This window comes from Kryptolebias marmoratus, linkage group LG3, assembly GCF_001649575.2.
Source record: "Kryptolebias marmoratus isolate JLee-2015 linkage group LG3, ASM164957v2, whole genome shotgun sequence".
NCBI classification, from domain to species: Eukaryota; Metazoa; Chordata; class Actinopteri; order Cyprinodontiformes; family Rivulidae; genus Kryptolebias; species Kryptolebias marmoratus.
In genome coordinates, this window is record NC_051432.1 from 18,632,580 (window position 1) to 18,652,493 (window position 19,914).

General features: G+C 38.6%; 1 long non-coding RNA gene across 1 annotated transcript; it reads left to right on the forward strand.

The window, feature by feature from the left end:
• Positions 1-880: 880 nt before the first annotated feature.
• Positions 881-2,702, forward strand: LOC119616913. Its single transcript, XR_005233001.1, has 2 exons — positions 881-1,231; positions 2,299-2,702. It is a non-coding gene; the product is annotated as an uncharacterized LOC119616913 (long non-coding RNA).
• Positions 2,703-19,914: the final 17,212 nt, after the last annotated feature.

Sequence of the window (19,914 nt, forward strand, 5' to 3'; positions counted from 1 at the left end):
TTGCATTTTAGCTTTTTTAAATATTACAGTATTCCTACCAAAAGTGCTAACGCTAGATGCTGCTGCTATTTGCACTTGCAAAACAATCACAGAATTTCATTTAAATAACAAAGTGTTGTTTAACTGATGATGATATAAAGTCAGAATTAAATTGTGTTTCTCTAAACTTAGGTTGCTCAAAGAGCTATTTACATCAGGTAAGATAGTGATTGTTCATAACCCGTCCACAAAACCCCACTTTGAAAGATCTGAACTATTGCTTTACAAAGCCGTTTGAGGTAACTTTTACAAGTGTGTTACCTTTCAGCTCCTTGTTTGTGAAGCAGAGAGAGGAGTGGACAAAGAGGAAATCAGGACATCGTGACCTTTCTGCTGACTTTCTTTTTCTGATTTTTTTTTCCTCCTTTTTCCCATCATTTAATGAGCCTCATTTTTCATCCCGGTGCCCCCGCACACGTTCACACGTCACCTCAGTATTTACGGTTAGATCTACAGAGTCAGTTTTAGTTTTTTTTCCTCCTACATCCTAATCCACAAACCCTCCTCCTTTCTGCTTCCTCTTCTCCTTCACCGTTTTCTGTTCTTCCTCTAAACCTCAGTGCAGTCCCCTGGAAAGTTGCCCCACTCCCCTTGAGGTACGACGCCCACTCTTTCCCCACCGCCTGTTCTCTCTCACACACACACACACACACATACATGACATGCACCATTTGTCTCTAGTTAGTGTTTTGCTTGTTTGTGGGTCCTCTCTTTCCACCTAGCTCAGTGATTCTCAGCAGTGGATAAATGATGAAAAAAAAAAAGTCAGACATAACTTGCATTTGTCACTAAAGGTTTTATTTTAGATTCTAGTTAGTCTTTTTATTTACAGCCCATCTGTTTGTGTAGTTTCATTTGTTTTCAGACAAATTCTTTTTGTATTCACTTTGAACTTCTCATTAGTTAACCACTTGTCAATCAGACCACGTGGGTGGTAACATGACATCTGCTTCCTTGGTTCAAGTCTCTGAAAGGAGCGTTTTCTGATAAACTAGGAACAACTGAGCGACAAATTACTTTTGCAAATTTCAAAATGTGCAAATGACAGACACATCGGAATCAGTGTTGTTGCTTCTAACTTTTCTTTTTGATTTATTTCTTATATCAACTAAAGCATCCATTCATTTTCCAGACTCACTTTGTTCTGTTCAGGGTCCGCCTGGCACCTGTCCAAGGTCTTAACAAGCAAGAGGTGGGTACCGCCTGGAAAGGTTTCCAATCCATTACAGTCAGTAAACAAGACAAACAGCCATGCACGCTCACATTCATTCCTAAGATCAATTTAGATTTGCCAATTAACCAAACCTGCATGTTTTTTGAACTGTGGGAGGAAACTGGAGTTCCCAAAGAAAACCTCTCAATGCCCAGGAGAACCATTTCCTCTCAAAAAGACCCGCAAAGACGGATTTAATCTAAAAGAAGTTAACCAGATTGCATCAATGAGTTAGTTTATTAAAAGATGGGATTGTGATTTTTTACACTGAATTAGCTAAAACATCATGATTATGTAGGAAGTGAAATAAATCATTTTGTTAAATTCTGTTCTGCAAAGAAAATCAGGATCCTTGAGGCGCACGTTACTTTGACACTAAACAGCAGTGAACCTGGTATAAATGTGTTTACCAGGAATGGTTCAAAGAGCACTAAAACACAAGTTGGACCTACAGAGTGACTCTATGAACATAAAGCCAAGAGAGTGGGAAATATTTCCAAGAGACCATTAGCCAACCAGTAAAATTACACTGCTCAAGTGTTAGAGAACTGCTGCCGTTTTAAAAACTACTAACAAAATATTTATTTATATTATTTTAATAATCTTTATTGAACCAGGCAAACCCCACTGAGGTCACAGATCTCTTTTTCAAAGGAGGCCTGGTCCTGAAGGCAGCCGAACATGCATGTTTTTATTTATAATAATACATTTTTTTCTAAACATTGTAATACTGTGTTTATTGTGCTGTCTGACTTCATTGCTAAAACAAAGGAAGTTTCCCTCTTGAGGGACAAATAAAAAATTTTTCTTTTTAATGCATGGCTTATTATTAAGTTTAGTACTTTAACCTTTGCTAGACAAACATACACACACAACCATATGAAGGAACTCTTTAATAATTCACACAGTAAACACAGATACCAAACCTTTTCCTGTCTGCATCTAAATTTGGACTCATTGCTGATTGGACAGATTCCTGCAGTTGTGCTTTTATTGGTTTATTCACATTATCTTATTTTATTTATCTGTTTATTTTTGTTTTCCAGCAGGAGTATCTTCCCACGATCTGGCTGGGATGGAGCCTGGAGGACGGAGATCCGCTGTGGTCAGAGGGGAGGAGAAAGGAGGACAAGTGTCACTAATGTTTGTCTCTCATAACAGCTACTTGCCTAACCCTAACCTGAACTTTGAAACCAAGCAGTCACCCGAAAAACTTAATCATTTATAATTCTGAAACTTGCTTTTTATCCCCTGAAGAGATGGGAGTCCCTACAAGATGACTGTAACACAGATTTGTCCTGACAAAGTAACACACACACACAAGTAAATCCTCATGGCATGGCCAGTAAACCAGAAGAGTCGCACATTCATCTCTGAGACAGTTTCTCACAGCCTCTAATTCATTTCTCCAAACACATAATGACAAACTTTAGCTGTAAAATTGAAACTTTCTTAAAATCAAAAACATTCAATTCACAAAAACACATAAAAAACTGGCATATGATGCATACATTGTAAAGTAACTAATCTGCTTTGTGTAGGAATAAGCTGTTCAAAAGCTGGATTTGTATATCCAGTATTTTATTAGTTTTATTTGTTTGAACATTTCATTTTCTTAAACTAAACTGAAGGCAGTTATTGTCTGCAAGATCTCTTCATTTACAAGTTAACAGGTTGACCTATTATATGATGCAGGTGAGAAACAATCAGAACTACACAGAACACATGAACTAGTTTTATAATAATAAAACAATAAAAACCTACAAATCATGGCGTTTACATAGTATTCTTTACAGATCTGCAGTGATGTTAAGTACAATACCAGGTGAAAGTGATTGTCTGGGTAAAAACTTCCAGGGGTATCCAAATGCTGTCAGAGAGGATGAGGAGGAGAAGAAGGAGGGAAAGTCCCGTTTGGTGGAAAAGAAGAGAGCAGGCAGGAAGGGCTGAGTCAAAGCATGGTCTTGTTGTTTTTGGAAAAGGAGAAGGAGAAAGATTAGGAGCAAAATGTGTTTCAGTCCGTGTGGTGGAGCATAAAAATACCTGTGTGCTTGTCTCACTGACTAGAAGTAATATCTACTTTCCCAGAACAAAATGAAAACTGATTATTGGCAGCGTAGCATAATATCAATTTTAAAAAAGACAGTGATCATTTTATTAGGATGGCTTTAATTAGCAACTTTAAACTGAGCTAGGTCAGTGGAAGCTACGAGGTGTGGGGACATTTTTTATAATCTCATTTGTACCAAGAAGTCACAACTAAAGAGGCAATCAAATAAACAGGTTATTTAAAATGTATGTGTCATTTCAAAGAAACCTCTAATGAGACTCCAACACCAAAGGCAAAGACAAATGGGATCCAACAATTTTCTTATCCATGGATGCGCCACTTCACAGCTTTTGGTTCATATCAAAGGTCACTGTCATGGCTAAAACAAAGTACACTTTTCTGGAATGAGACTGGAAAACCCAACTTGTATATTTTGTGTATTTCTCATTGAGGTGAGAAGTTTCCACAACCAGAGTTTGTTGGTGAGAAGGTCTCAGGGGGGAGTAATATGTATACACTTTGAGAGAATAGTCACTAATATTTATTAATACAGTTGTGCTCCAGCCACCGTCAAAGGCAGAAAAGTTGTATCAAAGAAGAGGAAATATGGTCTCGACTTCAAAACTTGGTAAAGACCAAACATCAGATTTTATCTTCCATGACAGTAACGCTTAGAGGTTTTCTAGAATCCATATCTTTATAAGTCAGAGGTGTTTTTACAGAAGGTTTCAGTGCTGAGGCAGAGTTTTTAGTCCCCCTTTTTAAACAAATCAAGATAATAAAAATGTCCCATTTGGGTCTAAATGCAGGCAAACAGGAAGCAGGTGGATGAGGAGTGAAAGCATCCAAAAGCAGCGTAAGAAGAGCAGAAGATTACTCATAAGAATAAACAGTTTACAGAAACAAACAAGAGGATCTGAAAACCCCGGTAGATACTGTGAGTACCTACAGGGAATGTTTGTGCTGAGAGAGGTGATTACTAAATGAGAACAGGTGTGCTGATTACTAATGAAATACAAGTGGTCTGAAAGGAGCTGGAAACATGAGCTATGGAGGACATTTAGTGGCAATGATACAACACCACAACAACAACAAAAAAATAAAACCAATCAGCAAAACTGATAATAATCCAAATGAGACCAAATTAAACACTTAACAAAAGATAAACAAAAAAGAAACTGTAATTCTAACGTCAGAGTTGCTGCGATGCAGGAAGAGCAGTTCTCTGCCACTCAGAAGGCTGGCGGATCAGTCCTGGTGTCCCCAATCCACATGTTGACCTGTCCTCGTGGAAGACAATAAACACCTGTTTCACCTGATCTGCTGATTGGTGAGTGAAGTAAGATCTTGTCATGCTTTTGAGAAGTCTAGAAAAAAAAAATCTACTATATAAATAATGTGTGGAAGGAAACTGGGATCAAGCCAAACCAAACATTTAGCAATCAAATAAGCCAAATTTAAAACCCAGTTTTTGCTAAGCTGCTAAAAATAGCCTGAGTGTGGGCTGTCGATAGAGGCGGGTGGTCCGTGCTGCAGATTTGACGGCTGCACCAGGGCTGCTTTCTCACCAATGTTGCCTTTCAAACGTTGGCCCGGAGAGGTGAAGTGGACCCTTGGCTTCATACTGCTGACTCACTTCTGTGCTCTAAAAAGCAGCTTCCTTCCCATTAAGCTTCTTCAGACAAAGAGACTTGGACTGATGGTCGCAGTGTGTGTGAGGAGGTTTGTGTGTTGTTTTTTTTTGTGCTTTTGAAAACAGATTGAAGTAAAAGAAAACTAATATGGTACATAGGAACTTGGATCAATTTAAATTGTGCATGATTCAAACATACAAAAGTAGTTTGTTTGAATATGTATTTATATATCATAATAATATTACACTACACAAGGAGCAATTACCTTCATATACAGAAAAAATTATGTTTTTGATTTGTTTTTCAAATGATTATTTAGTTAACGTTATTGCAAGGAAACACTATGCACATAAATGATTACTCAGTTTAATCAAGGTTTTAATTTGTGTGCATGTTTGCAATGACAATAATTTGTGTGCATGTTTGCAGTGACAATCACCCACCGCCACTTATTGTTTTTCACAAATCTGTCTTTTAAGCACCTGACAACACATCATCTAACATTGCCCAAGCATCATTAGAAGAAAAGAAATGTGGACAAGAACATTTAAAATGAAAAAAAAAAACCAACATAATAAAGAAAGAATGCAAAAACAAGAGAAGGAAATGCACTAAAAGCTTGTTTGGAACTGGTATAAAAGAAAGAGCGGCCTCATGTTTGAAACCACAAAACAAAACCTCAACAAGATCCAAATGGGCTTTAAACGTATTAAATTCAGCGGAGTTCTTTCAGGTCTTTGTTTAGGAGACCACTGACTGACAGGACGTAAACAGCACCACTGGCACCACTCTCGTCTGTTGTCATTGTTTTGTTGAAACCACTGCAGTTTGGTGTATCAGGCCTGAATTAATCAAGGATAATGAGTCCTCGTTGAAAAGGAACAAACTTCTCTTGTATGTCATGTTTTTAGTGAGCAGTTACACGAGTTAGCGTCACATCCCAGAAGCTGTTGAACTTTCTGCTACTGAATAAACATCATCGTTGACTGATAATTCTGCCACGAACAGTTTCCCAGAATATGGCTCTCCTAAAGCCCAAAAAAGAGAGATAAATATCTTAGAACAATGTTAATTCACTTCTGCTGTATACACAACTGATTGCACAATTCTGCTTTGAGTTTTTCTGAAAACCAGTAAATATTTGTGACATAATTTTATCAGTCTTCCCACTTGAATTTTGAACATGTTCAAAATATTTCTCCCAAAATCGAGTTGTTGCAGGGCTCTGAAACCTTTCTCAGACCTTTCTCAATTTAGTTTTCATAAATGTTAAGAGCACTACAGCAGTATTTTGACACCTGCTCAAGAGCTCTCCTGTGGCAGAAAACAGCAGCTTCAAATATCCAGGTCTAAAAATCATACAGATAGTAAATAATTGTGTTATAAAACTGGTTCAAATCTGCATATTTTTATTTCAAAAGTGGACTGGAGTTAGATTAAATGATAAGGAGTGGCTGTCCAGGTGAGAGCAAAGTATGCAAGGCAGAAACAATGTGGGCAACAAATTACTGCGAATGGCCTAGAATACAGTTTTAAAAGTTGTGAACGGGACAATAGGCTGCGATTTTCAAAAATGGTGCACAAAACACAACCACACAGCTATGCTTGGAGACTGCAACAGAAAATTTGCCTATTTTTTTTTAAGCAATTTTGAGTCATCAACTAGTCTCTGTCAGATGTAGTCCAGTGAGATAAAGCTCATACCATTCACAAAAAAGAAACTTTAAATCAGTCAATTTTACAGATACCTAGGAATTGGTGTGGTAGTACTGGAGAGTCATCAGTAATACGTACTCTGGCAGGCAATATGACTTTCTTTAAGTACTGCTAGTTTCATTATTACAGAATTTGTTTATTTTTTAGTTTGAAAACAAAAAGACAGACATTATTTTTTTTTAGTTTATGCACCGACTATTAACAGGAAACTCAGCAATAACTGGGACAAACACAGAATTCCTCACTGCTCTGCAAAATGAGCCTTCTTTAAACACAAAGGGATGTGAAGGGAGGTGGGTTTTTCTTTACCACTTCCTCTTTCAGACTATGGCAGTCTCACCAGGACCATGAATGATGAACCATCAACCTGTCATTTCCTGTTTGCATCTTTATTTGCCCATCGAGTCATGGCGCAGACTAAACACCTGCAAATCCTCTGAGGAGAATAATAAAACATCATCCACAAACACAGACACCTGACACAAGTCTTGATTACGGCACTGTGAAGAATCCCACCTACGTGTGGCCTGGAATCAAATAAAAGCTGAATTATGTGGTCTGAGCAAACAGAAACAGTCTGGTCGACAGAGCGAGGAGGTGGTGTAAACTTGTCAGTGCGCTCAGCTCGACTTTAAAGCCATGAGAACTGTCACGTCCTGGTGTTTACAGCCGAGTGGAAAGAGGAAGGACAGACGTTCGTCTCACAAACAGCAGGACGAGGTGGGCTGTAAATGTGTTTGACTGGTCTCTATGGCAACGTCGGGCTGTTTTTGTGAACTCAACTTTTCAGACCAATACTGGGTTTATAAGGATACCTGCACAGTCCTGGCCTGCTTGAAGTCAAGTAAAGTTTAGTTAATGTGTGGTGCTTGCATTTTTCAAAAGATGAGAAGTAAAAGTATGAAAAGTCTGTTTCTTATTACATGGGATGAACCAGATCATATGAACACAGTGAAGCCTAAAGCAGCTTCAGACTGGCATTGGCCAGAAAATTCAAGTCAGCTGCAGGAAAGGCAGATGAAATTAAAATTTAAGGGGGGAAAAAAACCAACATCTTTCCAAACATGGAAAGGTACTGCGCGTCTAACAATCTGCGTTATAACATCAGGGAGATCTCAAATTTACATTTCTTGATTGCAGCAAGAAACCTTTCTCCCCAGTGAATTTAAGGCAGACTTTGGCAACAGCCTCCACCACGTGAGCTGGGACCGAAACGTGTTTAGCAAAAAGGTTTTCGTCACAGTGAAAGTCTGAGCTCGCAGATGTTTCTTCCTTTCTTTTTTTTTTTTAATTGCGGTGACTTATTGAAATGTTGCCTTTGCAGACTCCATTACCAGAGCCAAAAATCATGCGGCGCTGACAGTCGCAGGAATGTGCGCAGATGTGCGAAAACAAATTGTTCTTGTCTGCGTGAGTCTGCTTGGGTGTGTTTCCCGTCGTCCATTATGGATAATCCTTATGATGAACACTTTTACCGTGTAAAATCCCGCTACGGCATTATGTTAATATGTAGTGATGACTCTTTCCACTCGTCTGCAGCTGTTACAACACAAGAGAAAATAAACCCCCTCTGCGTCCAGTATGTGGCACAATCCTCTTCTGTTAGCTTTTGTTTTGATTTAAGGCCTCTGGATGCGTTTTACCTTTGGAGTATTGAACATGCTGTCTATATTGTGTATGAATATTACACGTTTACTGTTCTGTATGCATAAATTAATAGAAAAGTACTGAATTTAGTTGACTTATATGTTAAAACTGATTTTAAAAAAGCATATAAATTAAAGGCCTGACATTCCTTAATGGAGTGCATATCTTCTGCTGACTTTCATGCCAGAGTTTTAAAATAAGATTATCTTATGTAAAAAAAATGACAGGGTTATAGCCATTTTAGTCAAATCATGCACAATCTCATCCGATATTGCAAAATGTCTCTCAAAATGTGTTAGTGGTCAGAGTATGTGTTGAGGTTGACTCTCAGCTACTTTCACGGCAAACTTTAACGTCTGAAATCACTGATAGAGGCAAATGTTTGCCGTTTAAGAAATGTTTAAAGATTAATCCCAGACCATGATGTGTTACAGAAGAACGCTGTTTTTCTAAAATCTGCTGACGAAAAACACTTGTTGTTCCTCAGACCCATGAAATAATCTCCCAGTTACTCAAAACATGAACTCCCACATTGTTCTCTTTTGTACCCTGCAACTCCACTTTCTCCCCTTTCACTCAACAAGACCCTAAAGCAGGAAAAGCAGCAGAGAAATTATGAAATGTTGCTCAGGTTTCAGAACTTTTGCTTCCACCCTCCGTTCTCACCAAAACAGCCACAACGCTTCTGTCAACACAGAATGGCAGTGCTTACAACAGACGTAACATAATCACTCGTGCACTTCCAATGCAGCTAATTAAACTTGCTATGAGTCCAGTATGCATGCTCAGGTTGATTTGTGGTCTTTTTAAGTGTTGACAGCGGCAACAAAAGCACTCGCGGGCTCGTGAACTGTGAAACACACGCGGACATACGCAGGACTCCCTTTTACCCCCTGCTGAAACAGCACTGCCTTAAAGGACAGACTGAGGAGAGAGAGGACAGAAAGTGGATTTTCAAAGAGCTCCCAAGAGCTGAATAAAAACTCAAAGTCCTTAAGCACATGACGCACAATCTGATAAAGAACTGTCATGAAAACTCTGAAGCTATTGAGAAAGATAAAAGGGAAATCAGCTTTTCTGTTGTTTGCTAGTTCTTAATTTTTGATCACAGAGGCTAGTGAATGAAAGAAAAAGAGTAGAAGTTTTGTAAATACACAAATAAGACTGGTGAATATGAAACAACGCGATGCTTTTAAAATACATCTGGCAAAGATTTTTACATCTCCGTCAGGATGATTTTCAAGTCATTTAACAGGTTTTACACTTTGGTAACGGGCACGTTTTTCAGAAAGCAGTTCTAGTCTTTGGGGCTGGAAAAAAAGAGAGCGCTCATCTTTCTCCGTAAGTTACAAAACAACCAACAAATGAAAGGAAAAATCTGAATCCTTGCTGCCTGGAATGAGGGAAACTGTTCCGCTGTGGAAAGCATCGAGCTGGAATGGTTTAGTTCCACTTACCCTCCTTAAAGATAAACTCGGACCAGAGTTTTTGTTTGTGAGTCAGAACACTGTTATGGCACCGTTACTTTAGTACTGCAGCTCGACAGTAATAAAGTTTCAGCTTTAAATCTTGCCTGGGGCTTGTGTTCATTCAGTGGGTTTCCTCTAGGTTCTCTGGTTTCCTCCCCCAGACCAAAAACATGCATGTTGGGTTAATTTGTGATACTAAATTGACCTTAGCAGCGAGTGTCAGTCTGCGTGGTTTTCCGTCTTGTGTCTGTGTGAGCAGCCGGGTCTCCTCATACCTGATGACAACTGCAACAAGCTTTAGCACAACTTTGACCCGAAACAGAAACGAATGCTCCAAAAAATAAAATCTGACCCATACTGAGTGGGAGCAGTTTGACTGGATACTGATAAAGAGCTACCAAGAAATACCACATGCTTGAAATGTTGCTTGTATTTGCAGCTGACGGGCTGAGATTGTTGTGTCTGTGGACTTAAGTGTCCCTGAAGAAACTGTTGTGTTGATGTGAATTGTTGCAGAAAGATAACTCACAGAAGAGCGTGAGGCAGCTTGCCGAAGAGGACAGGATGTTAATAATATAAACAATAAATGGCAGCTGTGGCTACAGCCAAAAAACACCAGCACATCTAATAATGAATATTCATGTCATAATTAGCTGTGATTAATTATATTAGGCTTATATTTTTATAAATACTTCATTAATGTTGCTTTTTTAAACTGGAAAATGTATCTTAAAAGGTTTAACATGGTGCTCTGTGGAAAGGTTATGAACAAATAACATCTTACCTGTTGTAGATAGCTCTTTGTAAAAAAAATCTCAGTTTGGAGAAATGGATTTTAGTTCTGACCGGACTGATGAGCCTACGGCTAGTCCAAGCTGGGCAAAGACTAAAGCAGATCACTGGTACCTTAAACAAAACTTCAGAAAGGTTCATGCAAATGCTATTTTCATGATTAATCATTTCATCATCATTAATTGCAGATTACTTGGTTATTCACAGAAAATTCTGTGGTTGTCCGTGAGCACAAACAGCAGCAGGAGCAGCTGTAGCACTTCCAGTACAGCCTGGGGGCTTTACTGTCAGGAATTTCACAATATTTCCACTGAAATAATGATGACAGTGTAAAGGGTTAAAAATGACACCTAAATACTAAATGTTTGGATGGAGCTGCTCAGCTGCAAACAGTGGAACAGTAGTTCCTAGTTGTGAATGGGCGGAAAAAAAAAAAAAAGAAAAAAGTAAAGTGGAGCGTCAGCATCTGCGTTCACTCAGTTTGAACCAGAGCACATGCACTACTTTTAGGTACCTTTTGTGGATTTCACCTCCCTTACATGACGCCCCTCTGGGCCCCCCAGCCAAGCTGTATTTACACGACAGTGTCAACATCTGTGTACATTTCACCAAAAGCAAATCTGCGCCGAGCGTGCAGCGCAGCCCAGATGAAGGCAGGCGCCTGCTGTAAAACTGACAGGAGGGGAGAAACAGAGCAGGACCCTCTTAACCCCAACTTTTATCTACTCGTGTGGAACGAAGTCCGTCTGCTTTACCGCTGACAGTCTCTATTTGAGTAAGTGATATTTAAAGTGGAAGAAAGGGAGACAGACAAAAATGTAAGCAAAAACACACAAACGATGTTAAAGAAAAAAGCCACAAGAACTCAGAATGTACAGTGTGCCTGTGGTCACATCAGTCTAAACGCTACTGTTATTTATTTTGACCAAAAAACAGACTTCCACTTACAAATATATGCTATTTGGGGAAGGGTGTTAACTAGGTAGGCCTTGAACTATGCTTTTGAACTTATAATTATTAGGTTTTACACTGAAATTCTGGATAAATTTAGCCTGAGTTTAGTTCAGAGACTGGCAGGGAAATGTGGATCTTTGAGAAAAAGAAGCTTGTGTCGGTAGTTTCCCAGTGAAACACAGTAAATGTTTGAGAAAGGCCATTCTAAACTAAATATAGATTTAATAAAGGGTTGCTTATTGTTCAAATTATTCAATCTGTGACACCAAAGGAAAAAGCATGTTAACAACTGAAAATATGAAAACAAATATGGTGGGCTAAAGCTGGCGCAGAATTTCTTGTAATCTTTAAAAGCTGGCCTGGGTAAATAGTTTTTCAGGCTTTTTGAAGGTCTTTCAAAGATTTTCTTAAAACTTTGGTTGTTTTTTTTACTCATTTTTTGATCGTGACAGCATATTGTGCAACATGTGCTTAAAAAAATGAGCCATTGCTGCAGAAACCACAACTGGATCTGAAATGTTTCTCTGTTTACACTTGAAAATAAACTTAATTTTTTCCACCTGTTCATGCACCAAATAATTTTCAAGTGGCATCACTCACCTTGTTTTCGAGGTCAAGATGCAGAATATTAGCAGAATATTAAAAGCTACAAGAAAGTCAAGCTGCTTGGAATCAAAGTATTTAAAAAAAATAAAGCTTGCACAGCCTTTTTAGTTTCAGGCAGTAAATGCGTGTTTTAGTTGAAACATGATTGTAGACTTCATGCATTCTGTAATGATTATTGTACAATAAGTGGCACCACTGGTAGTCACTGACATGTGTGGGTGGTAAGCCAAAATTTTTCAACCAACTGAGCTGTGATGTGGAGCTATTACAACCTGCACAGAGGGTATGGGTCCATATCTTCATTAGGACAAAATTCTAGATGTGTATTTTGTTAGGAAAGATACAGTTTTATATGAAAACATGGATTTTCCCTTCATGCAGGAGCAGCAATTTTGCCCTAAAATCCTCTGGCAAACCGTCGTTTGGAATAACATTTTCAGACTTCAGATACATTTTAACAAGAACATGGTCACTAGGAGCTTGAATACTTATATTTTTCAACATTCCCCATGTTGACAAGATGAATTTGTGTTTTCGCGACGAGGTTAAACATTTATATACGCCTGACCACCAAATAACAGAGTTCAGACCCTGAAATGAGGGAGTAAAGAGCTGTGTTTTTACGGGGCAGTCTGACACCTTTGTCTTCGGTAATCTCTTCAGAATAACACAAAGTGACTCTATTTCCATTTCGACTAATTACAGAGCACTTGCTTCTTTGCGCCTGTGGGTTCCTGTAATTAAGGACAATTTGGGGGCAAATTGAGGAAGATTCCCATCCGTTCTGAGAGGGAGGCTGCGAGTCTTTGGTTAGACTGGCACACTTTCCAGAAAAGTGAGGGGAAGCCGAAAGCAGAGTGATGGAGATACTAAAATAGACAAAAGCAACTGCTTTGAAAACGCAAGGCTTCAATTTCTTGTCTCTTTTGACCATTTTTGTGCCGTTTCTAAACACACAGTAACAGTTACAGTAACTAACAGCCGCACAAGAAATTATGAGACAATCAGGAAAAAAGAAAGATCTTTGAACATAAATATAACTGACAATACAACGTAATTTGAAGTTAGCATTCCTTGAACTAATGCATATCAGCCGCTGCCTTGCATGCAGAAGTTTTAAACTAAGTTCCCGTGCGGATTGTTAGCACTCGGAGTATGTTTTGGCGATGACTCTCAGCTACCACCGGACCATATTTCAGTTCAGCATCTGTAAAACTGACCATTATACCCATTTTGGTGTTTGCCAAGGTTGATTAGCTGTGGTGGCCATCTTTAATTGAATTCAGCTGTAGATGTACGTCCAATAATTACTTTGACTTTTATTGAAATCCATCCAGTGGTTCCATGATATATTTAGCTAAAATACAGACAAACTCACACAATTACATGACCGTTCACTTTTCATGGAGGTGGGTGATATCAGCTCACATATCTCAAGTTTTAAAAGAAAAAACAAAATTTGGTTACAAATATACATCTTTTTTTATCTCAAACAATTACCAGCTGCTTTGCTCAATCCTAGATATTGTTTTCTTATATGTATTTTGAAAATTAGCAAAAATAAGATTTTGGCTTCTATTTGCCAAAGTCTGTCACCAAAGGCAGAGAGTTTAAAGCTTTAAAGTGGACAGGGTTTGTTCCCCCTCTCTTCCCCATCTAAGTTTCTAATATAAACAGAAACTTCAATCTATCTTCCAGACAAATGACCTCCCTGCATGTCCTCTGTTTCTCTTGGCTGTATTTTATGTGGATGCTGCTACTTTCAAACTGTTTATATTTTCTGTCTCAACACCCCAATGTATTGTTCCAGCTTCCTGTTCCAGTCTAATTTTCCTTTGTTAGGTTTTTGTCTGCTTGCTCCCGTGCCAGACTGTCACCATAAAATATCTTCTTATCATTAGTCCTAGTTTAACAACTAGGTCAGCTAGACAAAATTTAAAAAAAAAAGATCCACAGAAATCAGAAAAAGAACCCCACCTGCAGCATGGGAACAATCAGAATGGGTTGGGTTGCATTTCTGCTTTAAAAGAAAACTCTTGGCCTGTTGCAGAGACAATAAATCAAATAGACTCCACCCGCCTGACAGCTACAGCATTTCTTTGGACTATTTAGTCCATACTGACCACAAGCTGCCAATATACTGTACATTTAGACAATTCTGAGAATCTGTGACTGGCAGCAGCATCAGTCAGCAATTAAATAAGACCAAATATTATCCTCAAAGCGACATGCTGACTTGGAGAATTTAGCAGAAAATGAACAGTTCTTAAAGAGCCTAATGTGGTTTGGAAAACTAACTGGAAGATTGTGTTTAAATGCTAAGTTGATGAAGCTGTAACATCTGTGCTACCTTTTAACTCAAATAAACATTAATAAACATTAGTAAACATTGCAAAAATGCAGCACAGTCATACGTTGGTGTGGTGCAGTTTCACCTCAAATGAAAATTTTATCCTTACATAGCTTCATTTATGCTGATGGATGGGAAATTATAAAATTTGGTACCCCCATTTTTACACACACATTTTAATGTTGGCAACAAAGCCAATCCCTTAGGGACAGCAACCAAGGAACTATTGCTAGTGTTGTTAGGGTTGGGTGTGGATTATTTAACTGATTGTCATCTTTAAAAGATATCTTTAAAAAAATTAAAAGAATAGTTCAGATCCTCTGAAGTGACGGTTTGGGAAAAAAAAAAACTATAAACAATATTCTTATGGTCATCAATTGGAGTTGAAGAAATGATGGAAACTTGGAGGCAGATCTCAATCACAAATAAAAGGCATGTATCCAGGCCACAAGCAAAAAAAAGAAGATGGGTAAACCGTAAAAACTAGATATATTGTGAGAGCTGATTAGTAGAAGAGAATAAGGTGAGTTGATGAGTGGATGGGCCTCAGGTGAGCGCAGCTGAGCAACAAGGAGAGCTGAGGAAACAAAGGCTGACACAGAGAAAAATCCAATAACCTAAGTGAACTGAAAGCATACTGAGTACAAGAAACTAAACACTAGAATTATGATAACAGATGGGAAGAATGACGCTAAATGACACCACACTCAGCTGATAGCTCTTTGAATGCCAAGACCAAAGTGAACAGCCGCCTTCTTAAAACAACTTCAGTTGCATAAATTTAATAGCGGTTCCCACAAGCTTTATTTTATAACCCTTTACAATGCTGTTAATTTTGTACTACATAGTTATTTACAGAAAACTCTTTAGTTATTTTTCAAATGCTAATAAAACAGCTAGCTGTAGCACTTCCTGTGCAACCTGAGGCACCTCCCGGAGCTTCATATTATTTCTCCAGGAATAACCTGATAACTGCTGTTTTAGTGACAAAAAGGGAAACAACTGCATATTACACACTCCTTATTCATAGATGATCAGTGTAAGTCCACTTAAACCTAACCAAACCACCTTTAAGCAACAATTTGAACGACAAGATTTACCAGAAGTGGCAGCAGTTGTTAATAATACACAAAGTGCTTCTTGTTGACCACGCTGCCAACATTTTATAATTTACAGCTCAGACTGTTTGGCTTCAGGCCACCAGAGAAGCCTGGCTGAGAGAGAAAGTGGGTGTGAGAGACGGCAGAGGAGATTTTCTTTAACTGAATGATTAGTGTTCGGAGCACAGGAGTCTGGTGGGGTTTTCTCCAGGTCTGCTATCCTGCTGGCGTTTCAGTCATGACACACACATGTGCAGACAAGAACTACACACACGTGCATACATGCCAAGCATATACTGAACACAAGTTCATATCCTACTTCGAACAAACTATACAATATGACAGCTGCAAAAATTATCACTAATTTCCTGTAATTAATAGTTGAGTTTAGTCTGCTGCAAAGATACATCATAAACATGACTTATAAATGAATTAAATCTGGTGTTTCATTGATCCAATTAAAGCTGTAATTTGACAGGTGAAACCCTCACTCACCTTATTTGGTTAGGTACATTAGATCAGGTCAACAGATCAGGCAAATAGCTGCCTGCAAACTATTGAAATTTGAAAAAATATTGTTCAAAGATTGCAAGGACGACCTGCGCAACCACAACACACAAACGGTGGGACCGCAAGTCTTGACTGTGTCGCATAAATTTGAAAATAGTCAGTAAAGTTTATTAATTTTTTGTTCAACAAAATTTTGCTTCAATTCAGGAAAAAAAAACCCAGTTACGTCAGTTTTCCTTTACAATTTACTGCAGGGATAAAACTCTGTGTGTGGTGGCAATATATAGCAAACTTTAAACACACACACACCCACAGAAGGCCACTCAGGTCCAGTTACACTTTATTTCAGTACATTTAGGTTTTTTTGGGCCAAACTGAATATTTTCCACAGGCTGGGCTGCTGGTTTTCTGCAAAAATTTCCCAACAGAAAGTGATTTCACCCAGATATACTTCCTTTCACAGGAGCCCCATAAATCAACCCCCCCTTCCAAAAAAAATGCAGAGGGTGGAGGGGGTGGGGGTGGGGCATTTGGTAGCTTGGCTGAAAGCAAACAGGCTCCTCAGTCTGTGTTACACATCTGAAGGAAATCTGAAAAACATTACAGGTCCTGAGGTCATCCGTTTGTGCGCTCTGTGTCATTGTGTTCCTGTAGCAGAGTGACGGGAGGACGACTGTGGACTAATATGGGAACCGATATGGAAAGACCCATATGGAAAACATTTGGCAATCTGGTGATCTGATACTAAATCTGGGGTCAGGCTTTTAATAGCTGGAGAGGTACAAAACTTCTCCTTGACCTCTTGAGATGGGCATAAATATACATTCACGCACACACACACCCTGAGTGTGTGTGCCCACATGCATGTGGTAGTGATCTGAAACCATAATTAGCTGAAAATGGGGGTTGAAGGAAGGGGAAGGGTGAAATTGGATGAGAGGTTCTCCTGATTGAGGGGAAATGGGAAACAGACTGAAACCAGTGTTACAATTTAGCTTCACACTTGTACACACACACACACACACACACACACACACACTGAATTCTACTGATCAGGAATGAAATATCTGTGGATTGGCTTTTCTTTTTGCTGCATATCTATCCACTGTGGTTATAGTTGCCAGTTCCTTGTTGCCAAAGTTGGTCATCCTAAAACAACTTGATTGCAGCTCTGATTATGGGATGAATCACAGGATAATCTGGTTTGGATTACTCACTCCTCAAACACATAGTTTACCAGTATCATAACCCCATGGTTTTCTTGTAGAGCTTAGAAACTGACACTTATCTGGAAAAATAAAACAGCAGAAATTAGGAGGAATAGAAGCAACCTTTAAATTGGTGATGAATGTCACTCAGGCCTTGTAGGCAAGTGAGTAAGTAGATCCAAATTCTGTGTGTGTGTGTGTGTGTGTGTGTGTGTGTGTGTCTGGACAAAGCTTAAAAATATTTCTACTTTATTAAAAGCACACCACTCATACAAAGGTGAAATTTTAAATAGTGTCTGACAACTATGAAAAGAAGGATGCCCTACTAAAATCAGCCTCACTTAACTTCATGTACATAGGGCTTTTCAAATACAAAGTGCCTAACAAAGCAAACAGATAAAAAGTAAACAAGACAGTAAGAAACAGTTGAAAGTCAGCCCAATTTAAGATGGCCACCATAACTAATTAACATTGGCCAACACAATAATGATTAAAACTTAGTCAGTTTTACAGATATTGGGCTAAAATCTGGTGTGGTAGTCGCTGAGAATCATTCACAAAACATTCTCTGAGAATGAGATCTGACGAGCTGTGAGCCAAGACGAGGTGTGACCGAAATGATTACAACTCCGTCCCTTCTCAGGAAAAGATGATTTTAGTTTAAAACTCTGGAATGAAAGGCAGTGGGTGATATGCATTTCTTTAAAGAATGCAAGGCCTTTAATTATAAAGAGCAGCTACCCTGGATAATCTCAAGGTTACATATTACAGGTGTTGTTTTTTTATTATTTGACTGATTGGTTGTGAAGGTCTTACTCCATTTGTCACTTTCTTGAAGGATAAAGAATTCAGTGCCTCTTCTGCAAACCTCAATTGTCCTTCTCGACAGCCAGGGAAGCCCATTGAAAAACAAAAAACAGACACAATCCCAGGCTTAATGCTCTCCACATAAAACAAAATCCATCTCCCAGTCAAAAGGACAAGCTCAGCAATAATCCTGGTAAACCAGCCTCACCATTTGAATCTGCTGCTTTCAGGCCCAGATCTCCCACTTCGTCACCAACTCCCATCCGTCTCCACACAAACGCAGCCAGTGCCTCCTGTCACTCACTCGCTGGCTTTTTGTTAGCTAGGACATCATCCTTGCACTCGAAATATAATTATCCATCAGCTCTGCCATAGGAGCACAAGAGCAACCCTACAAGCCCAATTACCAGACACACTCTGTTTTTAACCTTTTGTGCCGAGCCGTGAGAAGCTGTGAGGTGGCTTTTCTTGGAAGGTCCAAGTCGTTTAGAGCTCCCCGTGATTCCATTTTACTTTTCCCAGTTACTCCCAGCAACCACTCGTCAGTCACACTTGATTGGCAGACAGAAGCTTTTATCTGTTTGGACCGTATAGCTTTTGGCCTTTATTTCTGGAAAAGGTTAAATAATGTCTTTAAGTCGCTTGTAGTGGCCAGAGTTTAATTGGCTGTTATTGACTTTGGTAAAGGCTTGCTGAATGGAAGAAAATCGACCACTTAGTCATTTTGTAAAGGTCTTGGTTTTCTGCTTATTCACTTTCAGCATTTAAAGTAATATGTGGTTGCGGATTTGAATACCAAGCTGTTGAGAAAAAGCCATTTTCCGTTGGCATCGATGGGCAGAAATCTTACTTTTGACATCCAGAAAGGTCAGAGACTATTTATTACCACGAAGGCTGATTTATTCAATTAAACAGTGGGAACGGAAAGAAAAAAAAAACACACACACAAGGAAAAGATTATTCTAAAAACTTAGGCATGACTTTAAAAGCAATGTCGTTTAGGTTTTACACAAGTCTCTTTTAAAATCTAAATATAATGCAGCCCTGATCTAAACCATTATCAAAAAGAGTAATAAATCAAGAAAAGTTTAAATAAACAGTAAATTTAGAAATAAAAGGAAGTAGGTAAAACTCCAGCAAAGAAAATGCAGCATCCAAACAGTGTCAGACATCTTTTCATTTAAATATAAAACAGAAAAAAGTGCTGATAATCCTGCTGAAATCTTTTAATTGTCATTTAATATGTTTTATCATTTGATCCAATACTTTCTAAACTTGCTTTGGACTGAAACCTTTGTCAGCTGCTGCTCGTTTGAGTTTTCACGCCAAGAAAGTTCTGTGACTTGAACATTAAAAGGTAATTAACAAGAATTACAAAAACACTGTGGCTTGTTTAGAACAGACACTTCTATAACCTGCACAGCACGAGTCAAACTCAAGACCAACAGGCCGAAAACGGCCTTTGTTACAAAGAGATAATATTCTTGATTGTTTGAACTGGCAAGTCCTGCCATATAAAGTCACCTGGGGACAATTTAACCTTTAACCAGTTAACCTAACATGCATGTGTTTGGTCTGTGGGCAAACACAGTCACAAATTTATTCATCTTTAAAGCTGCAGATGTGCCATTCATAAGCATTTATGTTCATTAACTGAATCCTTTAGATAAATGTCTGTTTGTTTGCTCAGGTGGACAGCTTTTAATGAAAGGTCCTGCCTAAATGAAAGTATCTTATAACATTTATGATGTGCTTATTTTATCTTCGTCAGGAACACAGACACATAAAGAAAATATTCAGCCATTAACTCATTTGTTCT